We start from the raw sequence: 22457 nt of genomic DNA, 5'->3' as shown, positions 1-22457 counted from the left end.
GGGAGAGAGAGAGAGCGAGCACCTAGCCATAATGCCCTCATACTAGGTAGGTATTTATACCCCTATATGAGGCCCACCTAGTTACTCGAGGTGAGGTGTAGGCATTAGGGATGTGAATCGTTTTAGGACGATTAAAATTATCGTCCGATAATTTTAATATCGTCTTAAACCGTTATGGAACACAATACAATAGAGATTCTAACGATTTATCGTTATAAATCGTTAGAATCGTGAGCCGGCACACTAAAACCCCCTAAAACCCACCCCCGACCCTTTAAATTAAATCCCCCACCCTCCCGAACCCCCCCAAATGAGTTAAATAACCTGCGGGTCCAGCGGCGGTCCGGAACGGCAGCGGTCCGGAACGGGCTCCTGCTCCTCAATCTTGTTGTCTTCAGCCGGCGCCATTTTCCAAAATGGCGGCGAAAAATGGCGGCGGCCATAGACGAACACGATTGGACGGCAGGAGGTCCTTCCGGACCCCCGCTGGACTTTTGGCAAGTCTCGTGGGGGTCAGGAGGCCCCCCACAAGCTGGCCAAAAGTTCCTGGAGGTCCAGCGGGGGTCAGGGAGCGATTTCCCGCCGCGAATCGTTTTCGTACGGAAAATGGCGCCGGCAGGAGATCGACTGCAGGAGGTCGTTCAGCGAGGGTTCCGGCGCCTCGCTGAACGACCTCCTGCAGTCGATCTCCTGCCGGCGCCATTTTCCGTACGAAAACGATTCGCGGCGGGAAATCGCTCCCTGACCCCCGCTGGACCTCCAGGAACTTTTGGCCAGCTTGTGGGGGGCCTCCTGACCCCCACGAGACTTGCCAAAAGTCCAGCGGGGGTCCGGAAGGACCTCCTGCCGTCCAATCGTGTTCGTCTATGGCCGCCGCCATTTTTCGCCGCCATTTTGGAAAATGGCGCCGGCTGAAGACAACAAGATTGAGGAGCAGGAGCCCGTTCCGGACCGCTGCCGTTCCGGACCGCCACTGGACCCGCAGGTTATTTAAGTCATTTGGGGGGGGTTCGGGAGGGTGGGGGATTTAATTTAAAGGGTCGGGGGTGGGTTTTAGGGGGTTTTAATGTGCCGGTTTTGCGATTTTTAGATTTTTCACGATTTTTCACGATATTTTACCCCCCCAAACGGCAACAATACGATTCCCTCCCCCTCCCAGCCGAAATCGATCGTTAAGACGATCGAGGACACGATTCACATCCCTAGTAGGCATTAGTGTAGGGGTTAGGGGCCACTTTGACATGCAGTGTGTGACGTACGAACAGAACAGTGCACGCTTGTGAAGATTTGATTACCTTCGGAGTGAGGAAACTCACCCAAAGATGAGATTTGTACAATGTTCTCTCAACCTAGCTTGATGTTTCCCAGGTAGAGAGTTCATATGCAGATATCGTAAAGGAACTGGTGGAGGAGGTGAAATTGTTGTTTCTGGTAGGCTAGGCACATTTTTATAACTTTTTGGTGAGTACACTAGGAAATTATTGGTGTTTCTGGTAATTACAGACATTATTCAACCATTTTTTATTATAGAAATGGTTAGGTAAGGGGTGCTTTTGGGAGGTTTGGAACGCATTATGGGTATTTCCATTATTTCCTATGGAAAAAATAGTCTTGACTTACAACCAACTTGAGTTACAACCAGCCCTCTGGAACCAATTCAGTTCGTAAGTCAAGGGTCCACTGTAATTGGTTTCAGATCTGAGGTTAAACCACTTTCTCTTTGTTTAGTTGGTTTTCATAATCAAGTTAGTTCCCTGATTTTTGGGCTAGTCTCTGATCACATTTTTCATATCCATCCTAGCAAGGGCTGAAAATTGAATGACATCAATTTGTATATATTTCAGATGACTAGATATTAATATACCCCAAATATTGTAATAACTTCCAAGTCATCTGCATTTGTTTCTTATTCTGTTGGTGCTATTCCTGATTTTCCTTTCTGTCCTATGTGCATGTTTGTGTATTTATTTTTACATTTTTATTTTAAGAAAGATTCAGTATAATTTCTCATTTTAATGGTTGGTTGGTTGGTTTTGTTTTGTTTTGTTTTTTAATAATTTGCTTTCTACAGGTCCCAAGTGAGTTGTGCTGCATGCCAAATAGAATCTGGGATCCCGAACCAGAGCTGAGTTGCCTGTCCCTTTAATAAAATGGTGATTTGGGTGGGTAACACTTTATTTTCCCAGGACCTGTATCTTTTTAAACAAATAAGTCATGAGGTAATATCAGCTTCCTTGCACACAGCTTTTCTTTTCTTTTCACGTGGTTATGTGTATTTAATGCAGAGTATACTTGGGTAACAATTTGCCCTGAGTAAGATCCCTGGTTGCAGAATGTAAGAAGCGAGAAGTGCTGGCCAAAACTGGATTTTCATAGCAGCTTGAGTCTTAGCTTTCTCTTCTTAGAGGTATCAAGGTTGTACATGCTATGCACTTCTCTGGCCAGGCCTAAGGATGTAACTTCAGCTCCACAGACTGCATATCCCCTCTTGGTATTTAAGCTGTCCTAGTACCCGAACAATAGCTAGAGAAAGGAAACAGTTATGGGTCTGCTTTTTACATGTGAATTTTATTTCTGAAGGTGGTGGCAGTTGCCTTTTACCTTTGTGGATCTACATAAATCAGAATGCTGGACTTTGTCAGAGGTTCATGCTGGTATGCAGCACAAATACTTGAAAGTAACCTCAGAGGAAGGAGAAACAGCAGGAGGGGTATCATCAACTGCACCCCTGTTGTTTTAATTTCTCCCCCCCCCCCCCCCCCACAAACACACAAAGAGAAATATAAAGTTTGGGAAATAAAGAAATGCTAATCAGAACTGTTGAAGAAAGGACAGAGCCAGAAGACTGATAAAGGCTAATAATCCTATCCACTGATAACAGGTGGTAGTTCTTGGCTTTGTCCTTTCTTTTAATTGGATTCCTAGGCTTTCTATCTGTAAATACTTAAATACTGTAGCAAGCAAAATCTGCTGCTGTCTTCACATAGCATCAGTTCAGAGACTAATTAGACTGCAGGAATTTCTCATAAACACAAACTCACCTCCAGATCTGCCCTGTTCCTGCAGATCTGTAAAATCCAACTTCAATAAGTAGGCAGGGCTGGCACGACCCTCTGTGTACTTGCACAGGGCAGCAGTTCCAAGGGGCGGCATCACAAGGCTCTGCCAGCGCATAACCTGGCTTATCCTCTCCATTCTCTATTACAGGCCCCCCCCCCCCCTTCCCGCTGCTAGCAGGAGTGGCATTTAACACAGGGGCCAGACTCATGCTATGAGGCACAAGCTTTATGAAATCTGCACGACTCATATCATTAGACTGTATACACAGCATAGAAAGTTGACACTCTGTTAAGCGCTGCTCCTTCTGCTGAATGGGGAGGAGGTCGGGCTACGCTGGGGATCATAGGCCATTGGAACCGGCTCATAGCTTTCTCTTACTCCTAGTAAAGGATTACAATCTGAAGTCTAACACAGCAGATCACATTCTTAAGAGCACCCTGAATTTGAATTTGGTATTAAAGGTTTCATCAGTCACTAGAAAAAGTTATTGGTGGAGAAAAGTAATTGATAAACATTCTAACCGTTCATAACGGTCAACTATATTTATATCAAATTGAGTACATTTCAGTCCTTCCTGCAGTGTGGATAAACAAAGCTAACTAGAGTTTTGTTGACCGATATGAAAAGTCTCATGTCTTTAAATCTTAACCAGAGTCCTGAAGGCATCAAGATGGCTGACCCAGATAGCTACTGCAAGTTGGAGCTCTGAGCTCTTTATTCCCATCTGGAACAATATCACAGTTTTTCGAATTTTTCACGAATGTAATTTTTGCATGGGGGAAAAAGAAAACGCAGACCAAGGGTATTTTGCCTTGTACCTCCTCTGCCATCAGCAGGGCTCATGGACTCATTTGTGACCTAGCTTACAGCTGCCCTCAGGGAACCTGGTGATTAATGGAGCCATGGAAGGAAGCTCCCTAAACTTAGGTACTACATTAAACCTGGAGCAGCGAGTGTCCATTATTCCATTGGGATTGGACATGGCCTATATATCCGCAGAGCAAGCATTTCCCAAAGTGGTTTTCACTTTGGCTTGGCACTGGGGTGATGTGCAGCTCTTGAGTCTGCAAGAGCTGCTAGTCACATGGTACCTGAGAATTCAATGCCAGCATGAACAGCTTTGGGTGGGAGCCTGGTAGTAGCATCTATGGCTGGTGGAGTGATTGGATCTCCAGTGGCCCAGGAGTTCCTGATGAATGTATCTGGGAGGTGGCTAGTTCCCCAGGGATGTCGGGATGTCACCCTCTGAGAGATCTAGAAAGCAATTACCCAGATAGAAAAACAGATTACAGGTTGTATGGACAATTTGGAAAAACCTATATTAAGAATATAAGACTTACCATGCTCCAATTTGTTTATATCTGTTACTTGTTAGCTTAAAGACATATATCCTCTAGTCCTAGTGTTATCCGAAAGAGCAAATAGGACAAATAAATATGGAATGATTATCTCGCTCATGATTTTGTAGACCTCAATCATATCCCTCCTCAATCATCTCTTCTCCAAGTTGAAGAGATGTAACCTGTTTAACCTGTCTTCATAAGAGAGCTGTTCAAACTCCTTAACCATTTTTGTTGCCCTTCTCTACACATAGTACTCAAGGTGCAACCATAACATTGATCTATTCAGAGGCATTACGTTGTTCTCTGTTGTTGCGGGTCAGTCCCATGAACCACCATTCTTATCTCCAGCTCCAATGCCACTACAGACCCCCAGACTGCGACGCGGCAGGCCACCATGCTCAAGTGAGGCTAACACCACCAGTGGCAGGATGCCACTGACTCACCCAATGCTGCTCCTAGGCACGTGTTCTCCCCAAACTTAAAGGGACCATGGCAGGAAATCCCCTGAGGTACCCATGGATGATGTCAATGTCTTTGGCCTATAAAAGGGTCTTTCTCTCTATGATCCACACCTCGCAATAGGTCCAGTATCTCGTGTAAAGCAAGTTGCTTCAGCATTGTTCCTGGTCTTCATTCCTGAGTTCCTGGTCTTCGCTCCCTGCCTATGGTCCATTTTCAGTTCTTCTGCATCTTCAGTGTCTGCTCGTCTGTGCTGCTCCTTGCCTCCCTGCCTACTTCCCTTGGATGGATCATTTATTTATTTATTTAGCACAAACTCTGATTATGACTTCCGCCTGTGACCTATGTCTGTGCCTGAATTCCTCTTGCCATTGACCACTGCCTGTCTATCAACCACATTTGAACTCAGCCAGCCACCAGCCACTGCCTGAACCCTGATCACATCTGAAAGCTACCTACCTTGACTACTGCCTGTTGCCAGCTATGCTGGAACCCAGCCTGTCCTGCACCCTGGCCTGTGACCTGACCTACTCCACAGACATCCAACTCTACTGCAGAGGCCCCCGCCTAAGATCTGCCATCCCCAGCACCCAAGGGCTCAACCTAAGGGGAATGAGGGCTGGTATAGGTGAAACTCCAGTTGGGCCTCTGCCACAACCAGCTCCACCACCCGACAGTGGAGACTTGTAGGGCTCCTCCCTGCAGGTTGCGCCAACACCACCTTGGTCCAAGTGTCCATGCCCACAACATCTGTTTTATTCTATATTCCTTTTCAAATAATTCCCGGTATTCTGTTTGCTGTTTTGGCTGCCACTGCATACTGAGCTGAGAATGTCAATGCACTGTCGACTGGTAATGCAGAACCCTCATTGTGTATCTAAAATTAGGGTTATTTTTCCCTACATGTATCACTTTGCACTTGTCTACATTACATTTCATCTGCCATTTAGATGCCAGTTCCCCAGTCTTACAAGTTCCTTATGTAGTTCCTCACAATTTGCCTGCATTTTAACTACTCTGCATATATTTGTGTCATCTGCAATTTTGATTACATCACTTGCCGCCCCCCTTTCTAGATCATTAATGAATAAGTTGAACAGCTCTGGTCCCAGGACAGATCGTTGGGGCACTTCACTGCACTTTCTCCACTGGAAATACTGACCATTCAGTCCTACTCTCTTTCCTGTTTTTTAACCAATTACTGATCCACACTGAGACAACACCTCCTCTGTGGCTTTTTAGTTTACTGAGAAGTCTTATGAGGAACGTTATCAAATGCCTTATAGAATTCCAAATACACGATACCGCTTGACTCTCCTTTATCTACGTGCTTGTTTACATTTTAAATAATTCTAATAGATTAGTAAGGCATGACTTACCTTTGCTAAATCCATGCTGGCTCTTTCTATGTTTATCCATATAACCAACGATTTTGTTTTTAATTATAGTTTCTACAATTTTACCAGTCACGACATCAGTATCCCTAGTTTGCAGTTGTTCGGGTCGCCCCAGAGATGTGTTTGAAAATTTGGGATTACATTTGCTACCCTCCAGTATGGAACTAATAAAGTCCCATGCTAAGGTAAAGAATGACACAGCTGCTGCAACCACTGCTTGGATTCAGAAGCTGGAGGAGCAAGCTGGGTCGCTGCAGGGCCGGAGTAATGTTTTCCTGAAGACCAAAAATGTTCTTTTTGTTACATGTAAAGTGGAAAACCTTTTTGAAAATATCGTTAGAATAATCTCCACTTCTCTAAAATGCCTTGCAGTGGCTCCCTCAGTCTTGTTTAAGTGCTTATCTGCATGAAATGCTTAAAATCTCTGAAGATGTTGTTCCAGCAGATATTGAAGCTTATTATTGTCCCGCAGGGAAAAGGGCTGAGAACTCGCAGGACGCAACAGGAGTTTGGTTTACTTTATTCATTTTATGAATCGTATTGCTTCCAAAAACGAAGCTCAGTTGTCTTCTGATGTGCAGAACCTTTCTCAGTTTTTGGAGTCCTCAAGGGAAGAAGCAGCAGGACAAGCTACTCTGACTTCTCGGATTTTCAGGCTCTTTCTTTGTAATAGATTTCAGGGCCTTAAAATAATATATTTTCCCTGATATTTACAGGGCTGTGCAAGTGCAGCCCAAGAAGTGTCTTACCCTGCAGGATCCAAGTTGTTTTCCTGGGGTTCTAATTCCATTTAAAATTTCCTTGCAAATATTTGATGACATACATTTGGAGATCCCAGTTATTTGAAAATGTATTTTAACAGGAGCAGGTTGTTCCAGTAGTCAGTTCTCGTCTTTGAGTGACACTGAAGATCTATAGAGGTGGATCTTTTCTTCTTTTACAGGAAGAAATTTTGCAATAAATGTTTTAGGTCAGTCAATACCATTTTTCCCCCTGTTTGCCTGATTATTTCATAGTGTGACTTGGCTTCGCTCTGCCCCTTTCTTTGTGGACTTCAATTGACTGATCTCATCTCGATTGGGAATATAGATTAAAAGGGACTTTGTACCTCTGTATTGGGTGAAACATCCTTTAGTTTTGTTTTCTTTCTTGATGTATGTTTATGAGCTTTGAGTTTTACTTGTATTTTATGTATAACTTTAAAAATAAAATGTAAAAAGTCTTGGCATGGGTGCTTTATTCTCCATTTTTAGGCTTGCTTTACAATAAGTGGATGTCTTGCGTCAAAACAGATTTCTGTGTCTTTCTTCAATTTTCATATCTACTCGGGTTAAGACCCACGGGGGTTAAGGAATTGAGTTAAAAAATCCAACGTTGTTCTGTACATGTAAGAGCAAGAGATATATTACCACCTGTGGATTACCATGTGTGGATACCAGAGGTTGCTCAAGGACAAAACATTTTAAATCCCAATATTGTGATTAAGAGATTGCCAGTGATCAGCCAGAGGAGCCTCATGAACGATGTTCTATAATCCTTGCTTGTATTTGACGGGTAGTTTTACCCACATAGATCATGGGGCATGGGCACAAAATGACGTAAATCACACCACTTAATGAACAGGTGGTGCGATATTTCAAAGTATATTGCTTGGATGACATGGGGTGTGTGAAGAAGCCGCTGATGTTCATAGAGTGTATGCACACCAAACAATGGCCACACGGGGGTGACTATATCATGCAAGCAAAAACCATGTTTTTGCGCTTTCAAGAATGCAGTTATCCTGAACGTATCATTAAACGTGCCCTATATATTAACCAGGATCTTCTTTTCATATCACGCCATCAGGCGCCGACATCTCAACTTACCTGTATTCTTCCTTTTTCTCCACATAGTTATGACATTATCTCCATCATCAAAGCTCATTGGGATATTCTTCGTCCACATACCATTTTCCAAGAGTCTCCACGTTTTTCATTTACATGGGGATGAAACTTACAAGACATCCTTGTCTCCTCTGAACTTAAACTTCTAGCTCCTACTGATCAGGCTGCCACCTGGGGTCATTCCCCGTGTGGCCATTGTTCATTGTGCGTACACTCTATGAACATCCCTTGATGTCCAGATGCCATAGATGGTCCTGATGTCCTGAGGTACCGGTGTCCATTCATATCTGATGTCTTACATTCCAACCCTGATGTTCCAAGTCCCGCTTCTGATGCCCTCTGTCAAGTTCCAATCCTGAAGTACTGTCAGTTCTTAAGTTATGGGTTCAGTTCGCTCGCCCCGGACCTCATCTCCAGCTGACCATTTCCTGGGAGTAAATCTGTTCCTATCCGGTGTCTGTTTCCTGGTGGCTGGAGCCCTCTTCCGGCAGGATTTGTCTTCGAGCACTGCCCGGATTCCTCCCAGTTCCTGAGCCTCTGTCTTCGTCTGAGTATCCTGAGTTCTTATCCTTGTCTGATCCTTCCCCAGTTCCAAGTCCTCATCGGAATATCCGGAATCCTCACCCAACTCTCTAGAATCCACTTCTGATCTCCACCTACGTCTGAGTGTCTCACGTCTGAGTTCCAAGCTACCTCGTCCTCGTCTTGTCTGAGTCCCAAGCTCCTCATATCTTCGACTCATCTGAGTCTCCGAGCTTACAGGAAGTTCCTGCATTCAGATCTTCAAGTTTAGTTCTGACCTGGAACCTCTTCGACCTGCAGGAGGCGCCTGCTACCATTCCAGGAATCATCTCCGTTCTTCCCACTGTGAAGTTGACTCTACTTGCTGGGTTCCAAATGACCTGCAGGAGGTGCCTGCACCCAGGTTTCCACATCCAGTGCCACTTCCGACTTCATCGTCAAGTATCTTCAAGCTTCTGGGAGTATTTCATCCATCCGAGTGTACTCCACAGCAACTCCAGGTATTTGGGTTCAAACGACCTGCAGGAGGCGCCTGCACCCTAAACCTGGCTCCGTCTCAGCATTTTCAACTCAGTTCCTGCTTGCCTTTTTCCAGCTTCTGCCTGGGACCATCTTCAGTCAAGACCTTGTTGTTGTCTGCGCAAGTGGTGATTCCAGCCCTGGATTCCATCCCAGGTCTTCTGAGACTTCATCTAGCTGTCCTTCCTGTTCCATGACTTTAACATGGCGAGTCACCTTATAATCTACAGCTATGCTCCACATCTTGCTGTGCATACAGAATTTCAACTTCACCACTGTTCCGAATTCCTACAATGTCGTCTTGTTGATCTTTCTTCTTGACGAGTTGTCTTACATCCCGCACTCGCCGCCATCAGTCCTCCATGTCCTTCACTCAACATTCCGAGCTGCCAAGCTAAGGACGGCAGTTATCGCTCTCCATCTAATTTGATGAACCTGTATTGCCTCGCAGTTTATCCACCTGAAAGGACCCTGTCTCCCTTGAAGTCCACAGGTTAGATTTAACCATCTTCTCCAGAGTATTCCATCTTTTGAACTGCTGGGAGCTACTTTCAGTCCATCATCCCAGAGATCCTCTTGGATGGCTCTCTAAGATAATTACCAGCTTCTCTGTGTCTTTCACCAGTGAGTAGCCTCTGCTAGGAGGTACGCCTTGGCTATATTCTTGACCATCCATCTACATGGAGAAGTGTTCTTGATTATCCACCAGAACTCTGTTATCCTTGAGCCTTGTCTCCAGAGCTTAACTGCTATTTTAAACAGCTCATTTGATTCAAATCTAAGGAATCCTTATCCTTGCTGTCATCTTGCAACTAATCAACACCTTGAATAAAGTATTACCGTGACATCTTTTGATTACCAAGTCCCTCTTGAGAGCAGCTTTACCACCATTGGAAGTCTACGCGAAAATACAGACTCTCCTGAGAGAGAATCCTGATCGAGTTAAGGAGACTTATCTTACCATCTGACCTTGCCAATGCCTGGAATCAATAACCTTGAAGTTCCTCCCAAGGAACTTATCTCCCAAGGAAGTTATCTCCGCCAATTACCACCTATCTTCGAAAGGAATATTTTGCCTCCACGATCAGTTCTCCATCCTTGGCAATCCTCGTAGGATTCCTTGTTCCACTGGGCATTTCTTGTATCCATGCCTACCCCAGGGCATGTGAAAACTTACAAGTTCATCTTCCTATTCTCTAGTGGTAACACTTTCGCATTCAGATTCCAGTTTGACACTTGATTGGTCTACATCTATTGTTACCATCCAAAGAATGAAGCGTGTGTGCTTTCTACTTCTGTCTTGCTCAACTAAGGACCTAGTACCGAACTATACTCCAAGATGTGACCACTCATTTATGCTTCTTGTTCAACTTAGACTCCTTGTTTTCGATTTCTCCACCTTGAACTGATAGAATCTGAGATGCCGCCTTGCTGTCCAGCAATTTCCGTATCCTGCTAGATCTGCACCATCAGTGTTTGTCCACGGCTTCAGCTTCATGTTTTCTAAACTTGAGTTCATCATCACCTCAATCCTCCATCAAGAAGTTACAGCTTCAGTTCGTTGACTCCTCTCTTTTGTAGAAACATACCTGGGGAGGGGGGTCTTTTGAGGAGGGGGTGCTGTTACGATGCTGCTTGTGGCTAAGCCACAAGCAGCCTCTCACTTCCTATGTGGCTTGAAGGCCGCCACCGACTTCACCACCGCAGCCTCCACAGTCCGTGGCAGGCCAGCCACCCCCAACATTGCCTCTGCTTCTTCTCGGCCTGGCTATTACAGCCAGGGAGACGCTGCTGCTTTCCTTCTCCCTGTGACCGGGAGGCCGCCTGAAATCTGGCGCCCCTGCATCCAGATGCCGCCGCTTTCAGCTTCCCTTCTGCGGCCATGGAGATCGCCGCCGATGCTGGGGCTTGGCTTCGTGGCCTGGTACCGCTCCTGCTTCTTCCTTGCGGCTGGGCCGCCACCGAAGCTGCTTCTTTCTGCAGCCTGGAGGCCGCCGCTATCATACTTTTCCGCGGCCTGGAGGAAACCCAGCGTCTGTTTTCGTGACCGCCATACGGCAGTAAGGGAAACCAATGCCGATTAAACCCGGCGTTGGTTTTAGTCGCTAAAAACCAATGCCGGGTTTATCGGCGTCGGTTTCCCTTACTGCTGTATGGCGGTCACGAAAACAGACACCTATAGTTCGCTGAAAACCAACTCCGGGTTTATCGGGTTCTGTTTTCGTGGCTGTCCGCTGGTAACGAAATCCGACACGTTAAACTTAGCGTTGTTTTTTGTGATGGGCCCGATCGTTAATTTTTTTTTTTTTTTTTTGTTAATTTTTCTTCTTTTTTCAATGTGCACATCTAATAGATGACAGTTAAATGTGTGTTTCCGACACACATTTTTCTTTTTGTATCGGGAGTGAATGCCTAATAGCCTCATTCACATGCATTTGCGTGTGAAGAGCACTATTACATTCACTTCGCGTTAGACACGCGTTGAATAGGCGCTAATCCCCTTATTGCATTAGGGGATTGATTAGCGCCTATTCTACCCGCGACCAACTGCACGTTAAGAGTGTGCTTGGCTCAGCGCAACATATTGCATCGGCCCCTAGGTAATCAATGCATGTCACATTCTACTAACAAGTTTCAGTTGTCTTTATTTCTACATATATAATGCAGATTCACTCTTTTGTTTGCTGAATAAGCTGTTCCTTATTTCTGCAAGAGTGCTATGCCTTTCACTTACCTCATGGTTCATTGCTGTACAGTCTTTTTAAAACACAGAGACATGATTTTCCCAGCATTCCTCTCATTACTCCAGCTAACACTGTACAATTTAAGTTGCATGCTAAGCCATGGTGAAGCAAAACTGGTTGCCATGGTAGCTGAAGAAAAGATTTGCACGTGGTGTGTGATTATAACTCCATCTGCTGAGGAGTCCTGCATTGACCCTCAGGAAGCTTATTTTGCAGTTTCTGTGTTTAAAAATATAAAAACTGCCAGAGTCTGGAATCTGACAGTCTGAGCACATCAAATATTTCTGCAAACATCAAAGGTTTTTCCAGAGCTAGCTGTTGATCATTTAGGGATTGATTCACCCCTGGTGTTTTGCATTCCAAGATGGAGAATATATTAATGTTTTGGACGACACCTAAAGTTATTCAGATGGGTGGGTCAGTAAAACAGATGATTTCAGCACACAGGAATCAGAGCCACTTTCTACATTTCATTACCAGGCAGATCCCAAAAGGGTTACTCATCCATCTAGATACGTGACTTGTATTCACTTCCCTCTATCCTGAACAGATTTGTTCCTGCTCAGAGGAAGCCTAGGCAGCCTCCCTAGCAATCCTGCAGCCCCCGTTAATTCCTATAGGAGGAAACATCTTGTTTTTCTTTTCTTTTCCTCCCATGGCTCCCTGGGAGCCGGTCTGTGCTGCCCTCTTTCCTTTACTCTATTCTATTCCAGAGAAAAGTGTGTGAAAAGAGTTAGGAAAAAGACCCTATTTCAGCACTGCTGCTTACCATTTTTAAAGAGACACTACCACAATTGCGGCAACTCACATGCTTAAGCCAACTCATCCCATTCATGTATATTTAAGAGCTGATGTTAGAGATAGAAGGTGAAGGATGGATTTTATTGTGCAACTCTTTGCCCATTCTTGCTGCCCAAAGATAGAGAGAGAATTTTACTTTTCAAGTGGGAAGGACCATTGCTTTATGAAACAGGGGCTGGAGACTTGCTTACAGGGTCCAAACCTTAATTTATATATTGTTCCAGAAAACACATTAGAGAGAACCTTCGAACAAAGCCGAACAGCTCCTCGGTCCTGGTTTTACATAGTAATGATGGCAGAAAAAGACCAACTGGTCCATCCAGTCTACCCAGGCTGGCTAACCAGTAGCACGTGAATAGAGCAAAGCATTCCTGGAAGCATGTGCCCATAGAAAGGAATGGGGCTGAGTAGTGGCAGTAGAATCAGAGGGAATAATAAATTTGAAGGCTGCTGGAACAGCGTAAATGAAAATTGAAATTCAGCAAAACTGTACTAACTCCTACCAGGGCCAGCAACAGCATGAAGGCTTTGAAAGGGATCTACTTGTTATTGAAAGGGGGGCTGGCTCAGTCTCTACACAGGGCCGGTGCAAGGGTATTAGGTGCCCTAGGTGAAACTTATAGCCTGCCACCCCTCCCCAGGTCACACCTCCCCACACACAATTAAAAATAATGCATTTATGATCATTTCATATGAAAAAGAACATTCAGTCTTCTGAGGTAAAGAAATATCACCTATAACATGTATATTATATGTACGAGTACTGATGTGGTGCCAACCAGAAAACCCTGCAGAACAAAAGTAAAAAGGACACTTGGAATTGGTATTAGGGCTATTGTAATATTTTTTGGGTATGGGCTTGGCCCTCAGAAAACCACGCATAAACTGTAGCACAATTTTAATAGCTTACACCTCCCATGCCAACACAGCACTAATTGCCATTATTTAAACAGTGACAACCCTAACTTTGAAAAAGAAACACTGAAAATTTTATACCAGGCCCTAAAACACCAATATGCCTCCTATTAAGAAAACAGAACAAGCCAGACTGTTACACATCCCTGCACAAATACTGCAGAATAACTCACTTCAGACACACAGGCAGAACACATACAGACCCTCACCAAGTACAGAATAAAGACACTGTAAACTATAAATAGAAAGGTATAGACAAAAACTGACCTGGAAACCATAAGAAACCAGACTCTGTATGCAGTGAAACAATGGAAAAACAGAAACATCGAATGAACAACAAAGTCCCTTTTTATGAATATTTAGCCATCAAAGTGGCCAATCCTAATAGGCACTTCCAGTTCCGATTATACTTTCATTTTCCTTATGCTTAATCATAGGCTAATAAATCATTTGTGTGTTTTTTCTTTTTTTTCAAAATTGCAAATAAAATGCCCTTATTTTATCGTTTCTTCTGCAGCAGCAGCAGAAGAAATGAGAGCTGCTTCTGTGATTCCTCCTTGTGTGCTGCTGGCCCTGTGAGCACTGACTACCGTGGGCCGGCCTGCACATGAGGAGGAGCCACAGGAAGGATGTTTACAGCTCTGGAACGAATTCTACATTCTCCCAAGAAACAAGGCATCAGGTGGCAACAGCAGCAAGAGACACCCGTGGACCTTGCCTGCATAGAAATTCTGTGTGTATGGGTGTGAATGAAGCCTGTCTGGGGGGATGGGTGTGTATGGGTGTGAATGAAGCCTGTCTGGGGGCATGGGTGTGTATGGGTGTGAACGAAGCCTGCCTGGGGGCATGGGTGTGTATGGGTGTGAACGAAGCCTGCCTGGGGGCATGGGTGTGTATGGGTGTGAACGAAGCCTGCCTGGGGGGATGGGTGTGTATAGGTGTGAATGAAGCCTGCCTGTCTGGGGAGATGGGTGTGTATGTATGTGAACGAAGCCTGTCTGGGGGGATGGGTGTGAACAAAGCTTGCCTGGGGGGATGGATGTATATGGGTGTGAACGAAGTCTGCCTGGGGGGATGGGTGTGTATGGGTGTGAACGAAGTCTGCCTGGGGGGATGGGTATGTATGGGTGTGAACGAAGCCTGCCTGGGGGGATGGGTATGTATGGGTGTGAACGAAGCCTGCCTGGGGGGATGGGTATGGGTGTGAATGAAGCTTGTCTGGGGGGTTGTATGTGTATGGGTGTGAATGAAGCCTGCCTGGGGGGATGGGTATGGGTTTGAATGAAGCTTGTCTGGGGGGTTGGGTGTGTATGGGTGTGAATGAAGCCTGCCTGGAGGGATGGGTGTGAATGAAGCTTGTCTGGGGGGATGGGTGGGTATGGGTGTGAATGAAGCCTGCCTGGGGGGATGGGTGTGTATGGGTGTGAATGAAGCCTGTCTGGGGGGATGGGTGTGTATGGGTGTGAATGAAGCCTGTCTGGGGGAATGGGTGTGTATGGGTGTGAATGAAGCCTGTCTGGGGGGATGGGTGTGTATGGGTGTGAATGAAGCCTGTCTGGGGGGATGGGTGTGTATGGGTGTGAATGAAGCCTGCCTGGGGGGATGGGTACCACAAGAGACAGTGTGAACTAGAATCTGCCTTGGGGGAGATATGTGTGTGTGTGTGAAAGGGAGTCTTCCTGAGGTGGGAAGGTGGTTGGGTGTCAATGCGAGCCTGATTTGGATGGGTGGATGTGAATGTCTACCTGGGGGGGGGGATGGATGTGTTTGTGGGTGAATGGAAGCCTGCCCTAGGGGTATGTGTGTGTGTGTGTGTGTGTGTGAGAGAGAGAATGGGAGCCTGCCTGGGATGAGTGGTTATGAATGAGAGCCTGCTTGGGATAAGTGGTTATGAATGAGAGCCTGCCTGGGATGAGTGGTTATGAATGGGAGCCTGCTTGGGATGGGTGGGTAGGTTAGCTGGTTGGTTGTGAATGGGAGCCTGCCTGGGATGGATGAGTAAATGGGAGCCTGCCTGAGGTGGGAGGGTGGTTGGGTGTGAATGGGAGCCTGCCTGGCAGGGGGGAGGGATGTGTTTGTGGGTGAATGAAAACTTGCCCTGGGGGGGATGAGTATGTGTATGTGTGAGAATGGGAAGTGGGAACCTGCCTTGGATGAGTGATTGTGAATGGGAGCCTGCATAGGATAAATGAGTGAATGGGAGCCTGCCTGAGGTGGGAGGGTGGTTAGGTGTGAATGAGAGCCTGACTTGGATGGGTGAAAGTGATTGTCTACCTAGGGGGATGAATATGTTTGTGTATGAATGTATCACCCCCACTAATCCACAACAAGCTCAAGGTGCCTGGAAATCAAAGGTTTTCAGGTATGGGAAGCGGAGTATTTTTCCCTTCTTGTTTTAATTATTAGATGTTTGATGTATCTGCTATTTTGAAATATTTTATTGCCATTTGGAAATGTTTAAAACTTTTTATATGAGTTCTTAATTATTGGATGTTTTTCTGTTTGTCATCTTTTTGGCAATATTCTTTTATTTGTATGGTTTATTATGATTGATTTATATTTCTGGATTTTATTGTTTGATTTATGAGGATTAGTGATGTTTCTGTTTTTCCATTGTTTCATAATATATAGAGTCTAGCTTGTTGGAGTTTCCAATTCAGTTTCTGTCTACACATTTCTATTTATATTTTATGGTCTCTTTATTCTTTATTTGGTGAAGGTCTGTCTGTGTTCTGCATATGTAAGCAAGGTGAGGTATTCTACTAGCATGTATAGTTTCTATGCAGGAATTTAGAGCACATTGGTTTGTTCTGCTTTCCTAATAGGTGTTTTAGGGCCTGGTGTAATATTTGCCTTTTCATAGGGTTGTTCCTGTTTGAGTGCTTGTAGTTAGTACTGTTTTGGTATGGAATTTTTACTATTTGTTGGCTGTCCAAGGGCCAAATCCACACCTAAGATGCATTATAATAGTATTATATAGGTTCCAAGTGTGGTGGTGTTTTTTTTTTGTTTTGTTTTTTTAGGGTTTTCTAGTTGGCACCGCAGCAGTGCATGCTTTTCTGTGCAACAAAATGGTGCTGGCTACAGGGCCCAGCCTGCATCAATTTTATGTACTGGTAGGTGGGGAAGGAGCACCTGGGGATCATTCTTGCATAATTTAGAAATTTTAGACCTGTGGATGGGATAAAATAGGTTCGAGGTAGTGTGTTAATTTTCATAGGTTCGATTGCCGGAGGGAGCAGGGCTTTTTTTGGCAGCAGAAGAGGGATTGGGACAAAGGTGAGACTGACAGTTTCTGTTGTGTGTTAAAAGGACAGGAGTTGAGTGGTACCTTATAGACTAACGAGTTTATTAAAGCATGAGCATTGTGGGTTGGTTATTGGGGGAAAACAATAAAATTGTGTTAAAAAAAAAAACAGAACTGGGGGTGCAGCTCAGCAATTTTTCACACAGGGCAGCAAAAATGCTAGCACTGGCCCTACATACGCACACACACAGACACGCTCTCTCATACATAAACACATAGACACAGGCATGCCCTCTGACTCATATATATACACACACACACAGACATTCTCTCTCTCATGAGCATACACGCACAGACATACAGAAACTCTCTCTCTGCCCCCCCCTCCCAAAAAAAAGCACAAGGCCAACAGCAACAGTCTCTCTCTTCAGGCCCCGTGGCCTACCGTGCTTTTTTTTTTTCTTCAGGCCTGCAGGGGCTGACACTTCTGTTCCTAACACTCGTATGCTGCTCCTCCTACAGCTGAGGAGGGACCTGGAAAATGTTACTCCTTCTGCAGTGGGTGGGGACTACTCTGCTCAGCTGCTACTGCACCAATACTGCTGTTCTTCTGTTTCTGCTAGCAACGGCTTAGCCTCTTCTTCTTCCCACTTGCGCAGGAGTGTGTCTGGCGCTTGTTTTCCAGGTCGCACAGGTGGGAAGTAGAGGCCATGTTGATGCCCCTGACCGGTGGTGCTCTAGGCGGATGCCCTCACATTATCCTCTCCCTGCAAGAATCTCTCTCTACCCTCCTCCTCCTTGCATGAGCTCTCTCTCTCTCTCTCCCCACAACCCTGAAAAATATCACTCTTTCTATCCCTCAACCTTGCATGATCCTTTCCCTTCCCATCCCTTGCACCCTGCATGATCCTCTATCTCCCCCCAACCGATATTCTCCCTTACATCTGCCCAATGAGAGTAGTGTTCGTCTCCTCCATTAGCCAGGTTCGCTCTGGCAGTTTGAAAGCACAGTGCCTGCAGACTCTGCAAAGGCTGGTTTTAGGAAGATGGAGGGAGGGGCAAGCAAGGCAAATGCCTGGGACCCAAATGTCACATGAATCTGCCTTGGTGAAGGAAAGTGACATCACTGAGGCAGAGCTACAGCTCACCTGGCATTGTCTGGGCCCAAGCTTTACTTTCTGGCTTGGGCCCCAGTGGGTTTAAGACTGGCCTTCGGCCTTGTAATACTATAAAGTCCCATGTCAGTGCATTCAAACAGCCAGAATGAACATAGCCAGCTGGTAGGGGATGTGAAAGCAGTATGAAGTACTGCTCTCTTCCTGCCCATGGGGGGGGAGGGGATGGAGAAGATCATTGGGTGGGGGGGGGGGGTGAGTTAGAGGAGGCATATGGTAAAAGAAGGGGTGCAATGTGCTTCAATGCAGCCCCCCATGATGCCAGGTCTGTATCCTGCTATTCATCCTTCCTAAGCCAGAATTAATTTGGGTGATCTGAGTCCTATGAAAGCAAAACAAGCAAGATTCCAGTTTGGAAGAATCTGTATATTAAAAAAAATTACAATTATCTGTTTGGACTGCTTAGTTTATTTATTTCCAAACATTTGATATTCTGATTTTTTCCAAAACAGGTCTCAAAGCAGTTTACAATAAATTAGAATGGATTAACAAGATAGTATCATAACCAGTCTTGAACAATAACTTTATTTGCCCTTTAAGGCAAGGGCCCATGGAATGCAGGACTCTAATTTTAACAAACAGTACCAGAACTTAGGTATTTTAACAAATAGTACAAAAGGCAATACCAGAACCAGGATCGAACAATTACTCTAATGCACTCCAAGGCACGTGCTCAAGGATGGTGGCATTTAGTTATTTCAACAAAAAGACCAAGATTACAATATATTTGAATGCACTGACAGGTATAGTGTCAGAACCAGAGCCTAGAGGAATTGTTCTATTTGCCCTCCATGGCAGATACTCGTGAGTGGAGGGCTAGGTTAATTAACAGATTGAGAGAAAATCTGGTTGAATAGCCATGCCTTTGCTTTCTTTTTGAAAATAGGGTAGCATGGTTTCAAGGTGGACGGGAAGCGGAACCTTGTTCCAGATCTTGGGGGCAAAGCAGCTGAAAGCCCTTTGTGTTGAGCAGGTCAGTTTTGCAGACATCAAAGGAGGGGGAGGTGAGAAAGGCCCTTTGTGAGGACTGGAGTTCTCTTGTTGGGATGAAGGGAATAAGGAGGAGCGAGAGATGAGATATTCTGGGGCTTGTTTATTCATGTATTTGAAGGTGAAGCAAAGGATCTTACATTTTATCCTAACTTCGATAGGGAGCCAGTGAAGATTGTGTAGGATGGGCCTTATATGGTCTGAAGATTTGGCTCCTACTCTAGCCACTGTGCTTTGTACGAGGTGTAACCATTTCAGTTTATTCTTGGAGATACCATTTAGTAGAGAGTTACAATAATCTAAACAACTGATAAGAGTGTGAATAACAGAAACCAGGTTATGCTAATTGAGGTCATGTGTAGTTACCGTACTGGGCAGAGGTGCATAAAAGAGGTTCTCATTACTTTGGAGATGTGGGAATTGACAGACTAGGGTCAAGTTGTATCCCTAGGCATCAGACAAACTCTTTGGGTTGGGGAGGGATTCCTGATAGGGATGGTTGAGCAAGTATATGGTGACAATGGCAGCTCAGCCAGAGGAGCTCAGATTCGGAGGGATTGAATTTAAGCTTATGGTTATGGAGACAGTTGTTGAGATTGGAGATGGGGATAGCTTGGTCTGCTCCTATATTGACTCTAAATTGATATCAACAAACAAGTGGCATTTGATGTTGAAAGTTTGAATAAGGTCACAAATTGGTGAAAAGTAGATGTTGAATTGAATTAGGGAAAGAAGAGAGCCCAGTGGCACACACAAGTGAAGATTCTAGAAGTGGATGATTTGTTGGCCCACAGAATAGACTGAGTTCTTTTGGACAGAAAATATTGAAACCATCTGAGGCAGTGCCCACAATGCCAATATTTCCCAAGTATTGTATCAGTAGTTTGTGATCAGTTGTATTAATGGCTATGGAGAGATAAAGTAAGATAAGGATAGTGTCAACCGCTAGGTCTGCATTTAGATGAATCCCATTTGTGATGTCTAAGAGGACAGATTCAGTTCCGTGTCCTTTTCTGAAGCCAGACTGTAGGAGTGTAGGCTGTTCTTCTCTTCAAGGAAATCCAGTAGTTGGTGACAAACTACTTTTTCTACTAGTATAGATAAGAAGGGGAGGCTAGAGACTGGATGGTGTGATCTAGTACATTGGGATCAGAGGCCATTTTTTTTCAGGATATGTTTGATTACTTCTTTCAGTGTGACCAGAAAGGACCCATGAGATAATATGCTTTTAATAATATTGGATAGTCACGGAGCCAGGCTAAGTTTTAGGCTGCAGAAGAACTTAGGCGGGATAGATCAAGTGGGTTAGGCAATTGACTACTTAACTGTAGGATGTCTTCCACTTCTTTGGGGGTGATGGGTCTGAAATCATACAGTGTGGTTCTGTTTTGTGGGAGTTAGGGGGTTCCTGCTGATGTAGCAGATGCATCCATTAAGCAAGAGGTGGAGAAAGGAGGGGTGTTAAAGGAAGAACGGATTGCTAAGATTGTTTCAGTGAAGAAATTAGAAAAGTTATCTGCAATGCTATTGTCAAAATCAGTGAGCCCTTGGACTGAGACATGATTTGCCCACACTGTCAGAAGGTGGACACAATCAGAACAAAGTATGGTCTTCACCCTACCAACTCCTTTCTCCACAGGTTAATATCTTGGGTTTGGGGGTCAGTAGGTCTTAGGAAAAGTCAAAATGGATAGGAAGCTGGGGACAGGACAGGGGTCAGGGCAGGCAGTGAACAGGCAAAGTTGAATCCAAGGGCAGGATTCAGAACCAGAAGTCAGGAAGAAGCACGAACAAGAAAGAAAAAGAAGGACAAGAAACAAGCAGAAAACAAGACAAGGTACAGCAAAGGCAAGCCAAGGGACAAGAACAAGATGAGGCAGTCACTGGGGACTGGCAAAGAACAGACAAGGCACAGACAAAACTAGGCAAGGTAGGCCAGACAAGACAAGTCTGGTTGAGACTTGGCTGGGCGGGCAGGCGGGAGGGGGGGGGGGGCAAGGCTTGAAGATGCTTGGCTAGACAAGACTTGACGAGGCTTGACTAGATAGGTAGGAAGAGGTTTGGCTGGACAGGAAGGATGCAGGAGCAACACAACTGCAGGTATCGCAGAGGACCTGTTGTGAAGGCGCCAGTTGAAGCATGGCTGGGGTCTAAATCCCCAGCCTGCACTGACATCATCATGCTGATGTCACGCCAGTTTCCCACGGTAGGGCCCTTGTCTTTGGGTGCGTGCATCCATGGAGGGCAGTGGGAGGAAGACGTTGCACGTGGCCAGGATGCCACTGTCATCAGTCAGCATCAATGACAGCTGGAGGTGAGTGAAGTGGCTCACGGGGCCGTCCTACAAGTTGCCAAATGTAACAGTGATCCCCTGGAAGGGCAAAGGTGTAATGAGAAATAGGTTTAGAGAGTTCTGTACAAGTTCAAACCAGCTTGCTTGGATGATTCATAGAGAACTCGAGTTGATTGGAGATGTAGTCTTTTTGGCCTGTCAAATAGCCCTTTTGTATTTTTTCGCATATTCCTTGCATTTGGTGTCTGTTTTATGATTCCGCCATGCACATTTAAGTTGATGAGATTGCTGCTTGAGGAAGATAAGACCCTCATGCAACCACGAGGAGTTCCTAGGATGCCTGGTGGGGTTCGGTTTAAGCAGAGTAAAGGTGTTTTGCTGAATTAAATTCAGCATTGGCCAGGACCTCAAGTGGATCCAAAGGAGTTTGAGCCTCAGGAATGTTGAGGAGTTGTAGTAAGTTTTCATTTGTGACCAATGACAGATTCCTAGAGGGTGGTTTTTTTTTTTTTTTTTTTGGGAGGGGGAAGGAGGATGACTGATTTGTTTTGAGATTGGAATGGTGGCTTTGCCCAGGTGGTGATCAGACCATGGAACAGGGTCCACTCTTATTACATTAGTGTCAAAATTAATGTTTGCAGAATGAAATATTAGGTCTAGAGAATGAACATATTTGTGGGTGGGAACTTTGATAAATTGGGTGAAAACCAGATTGTCCATGTTTGAGAGAAGGTAGATGCCTTGCTGTTGGGTGGGATTCTGTGCATGGTAGTTGAAGTCTCCTAAAGTATGATATTATGAGACTTGGTGATCACATAGCAGCAAATTCTGATAGTATGAGAGAGGAGTCAGGGTAAGTGTCAGATGGTCAACAAATCAGAGCAATCTTTGGACTTTTGTTACCTTGGAAATAGGCAGTCAGATTTACCAATTTCTTGGGTGGCAACTAGAATGAGAAACAGGGTATGTTGATATATAATGACAACATCTCCTCCATGGTCCACATGGTGGGGTGTGTAGATAACCAGACGGGCAGAGATGGGCAAGGGAAACAGTGTCATCTTCTCCTATCCATGTCTCAGTGAGTCAGAGGATGTGAGATTGAA

General features: G+C 45.1%; 1 long non-coding RNA gene across 2 annotated transcripts in view; it reads left to right on the top strand.

The window, feature by feature from the left end:
- The window catches only part of LOC115097504, a 31632-nt gene extending 24168 nt beyond the window's left edge, over window positions 1–7464 (top strand). For both annotated transcript variants that reach the window (XR_003858291.1, XR_003858290.1), the window contains 2 exons: window positions 2072–2162; window positions 6311–7464. This is a non-coding gene — a long non-coding RNA (uncharacterized LOC115097504). The remainder of the gene's footprint in view (window positions 1–2071; window positions 2163–6310) is intronic.
- The last annotated feature ends 14993 nt before the right edge of the window (window positions 7465–22457 follow it).

This window comes from Rhinatrema bivittatum, chromosome 8 (assembly GCF_901001135.1).
Source record: "Rhinatrema bivittatum chromosome 8, aRhiBiv1.1, whole genome shotgun sequence".
In the NCBI taxonomy this organism is placed as follows: Eukaryota; Metazoa; Chordata; class Amphibia; order Gymnophiona; family Rhinatrematidae; genus Rhinatrema; species Rhinatrema bivittatum.
Note: the sequence above shows the minus strand (reverse complement) of the source record. Positions and strands in the feature narration are given on the sequence as shown.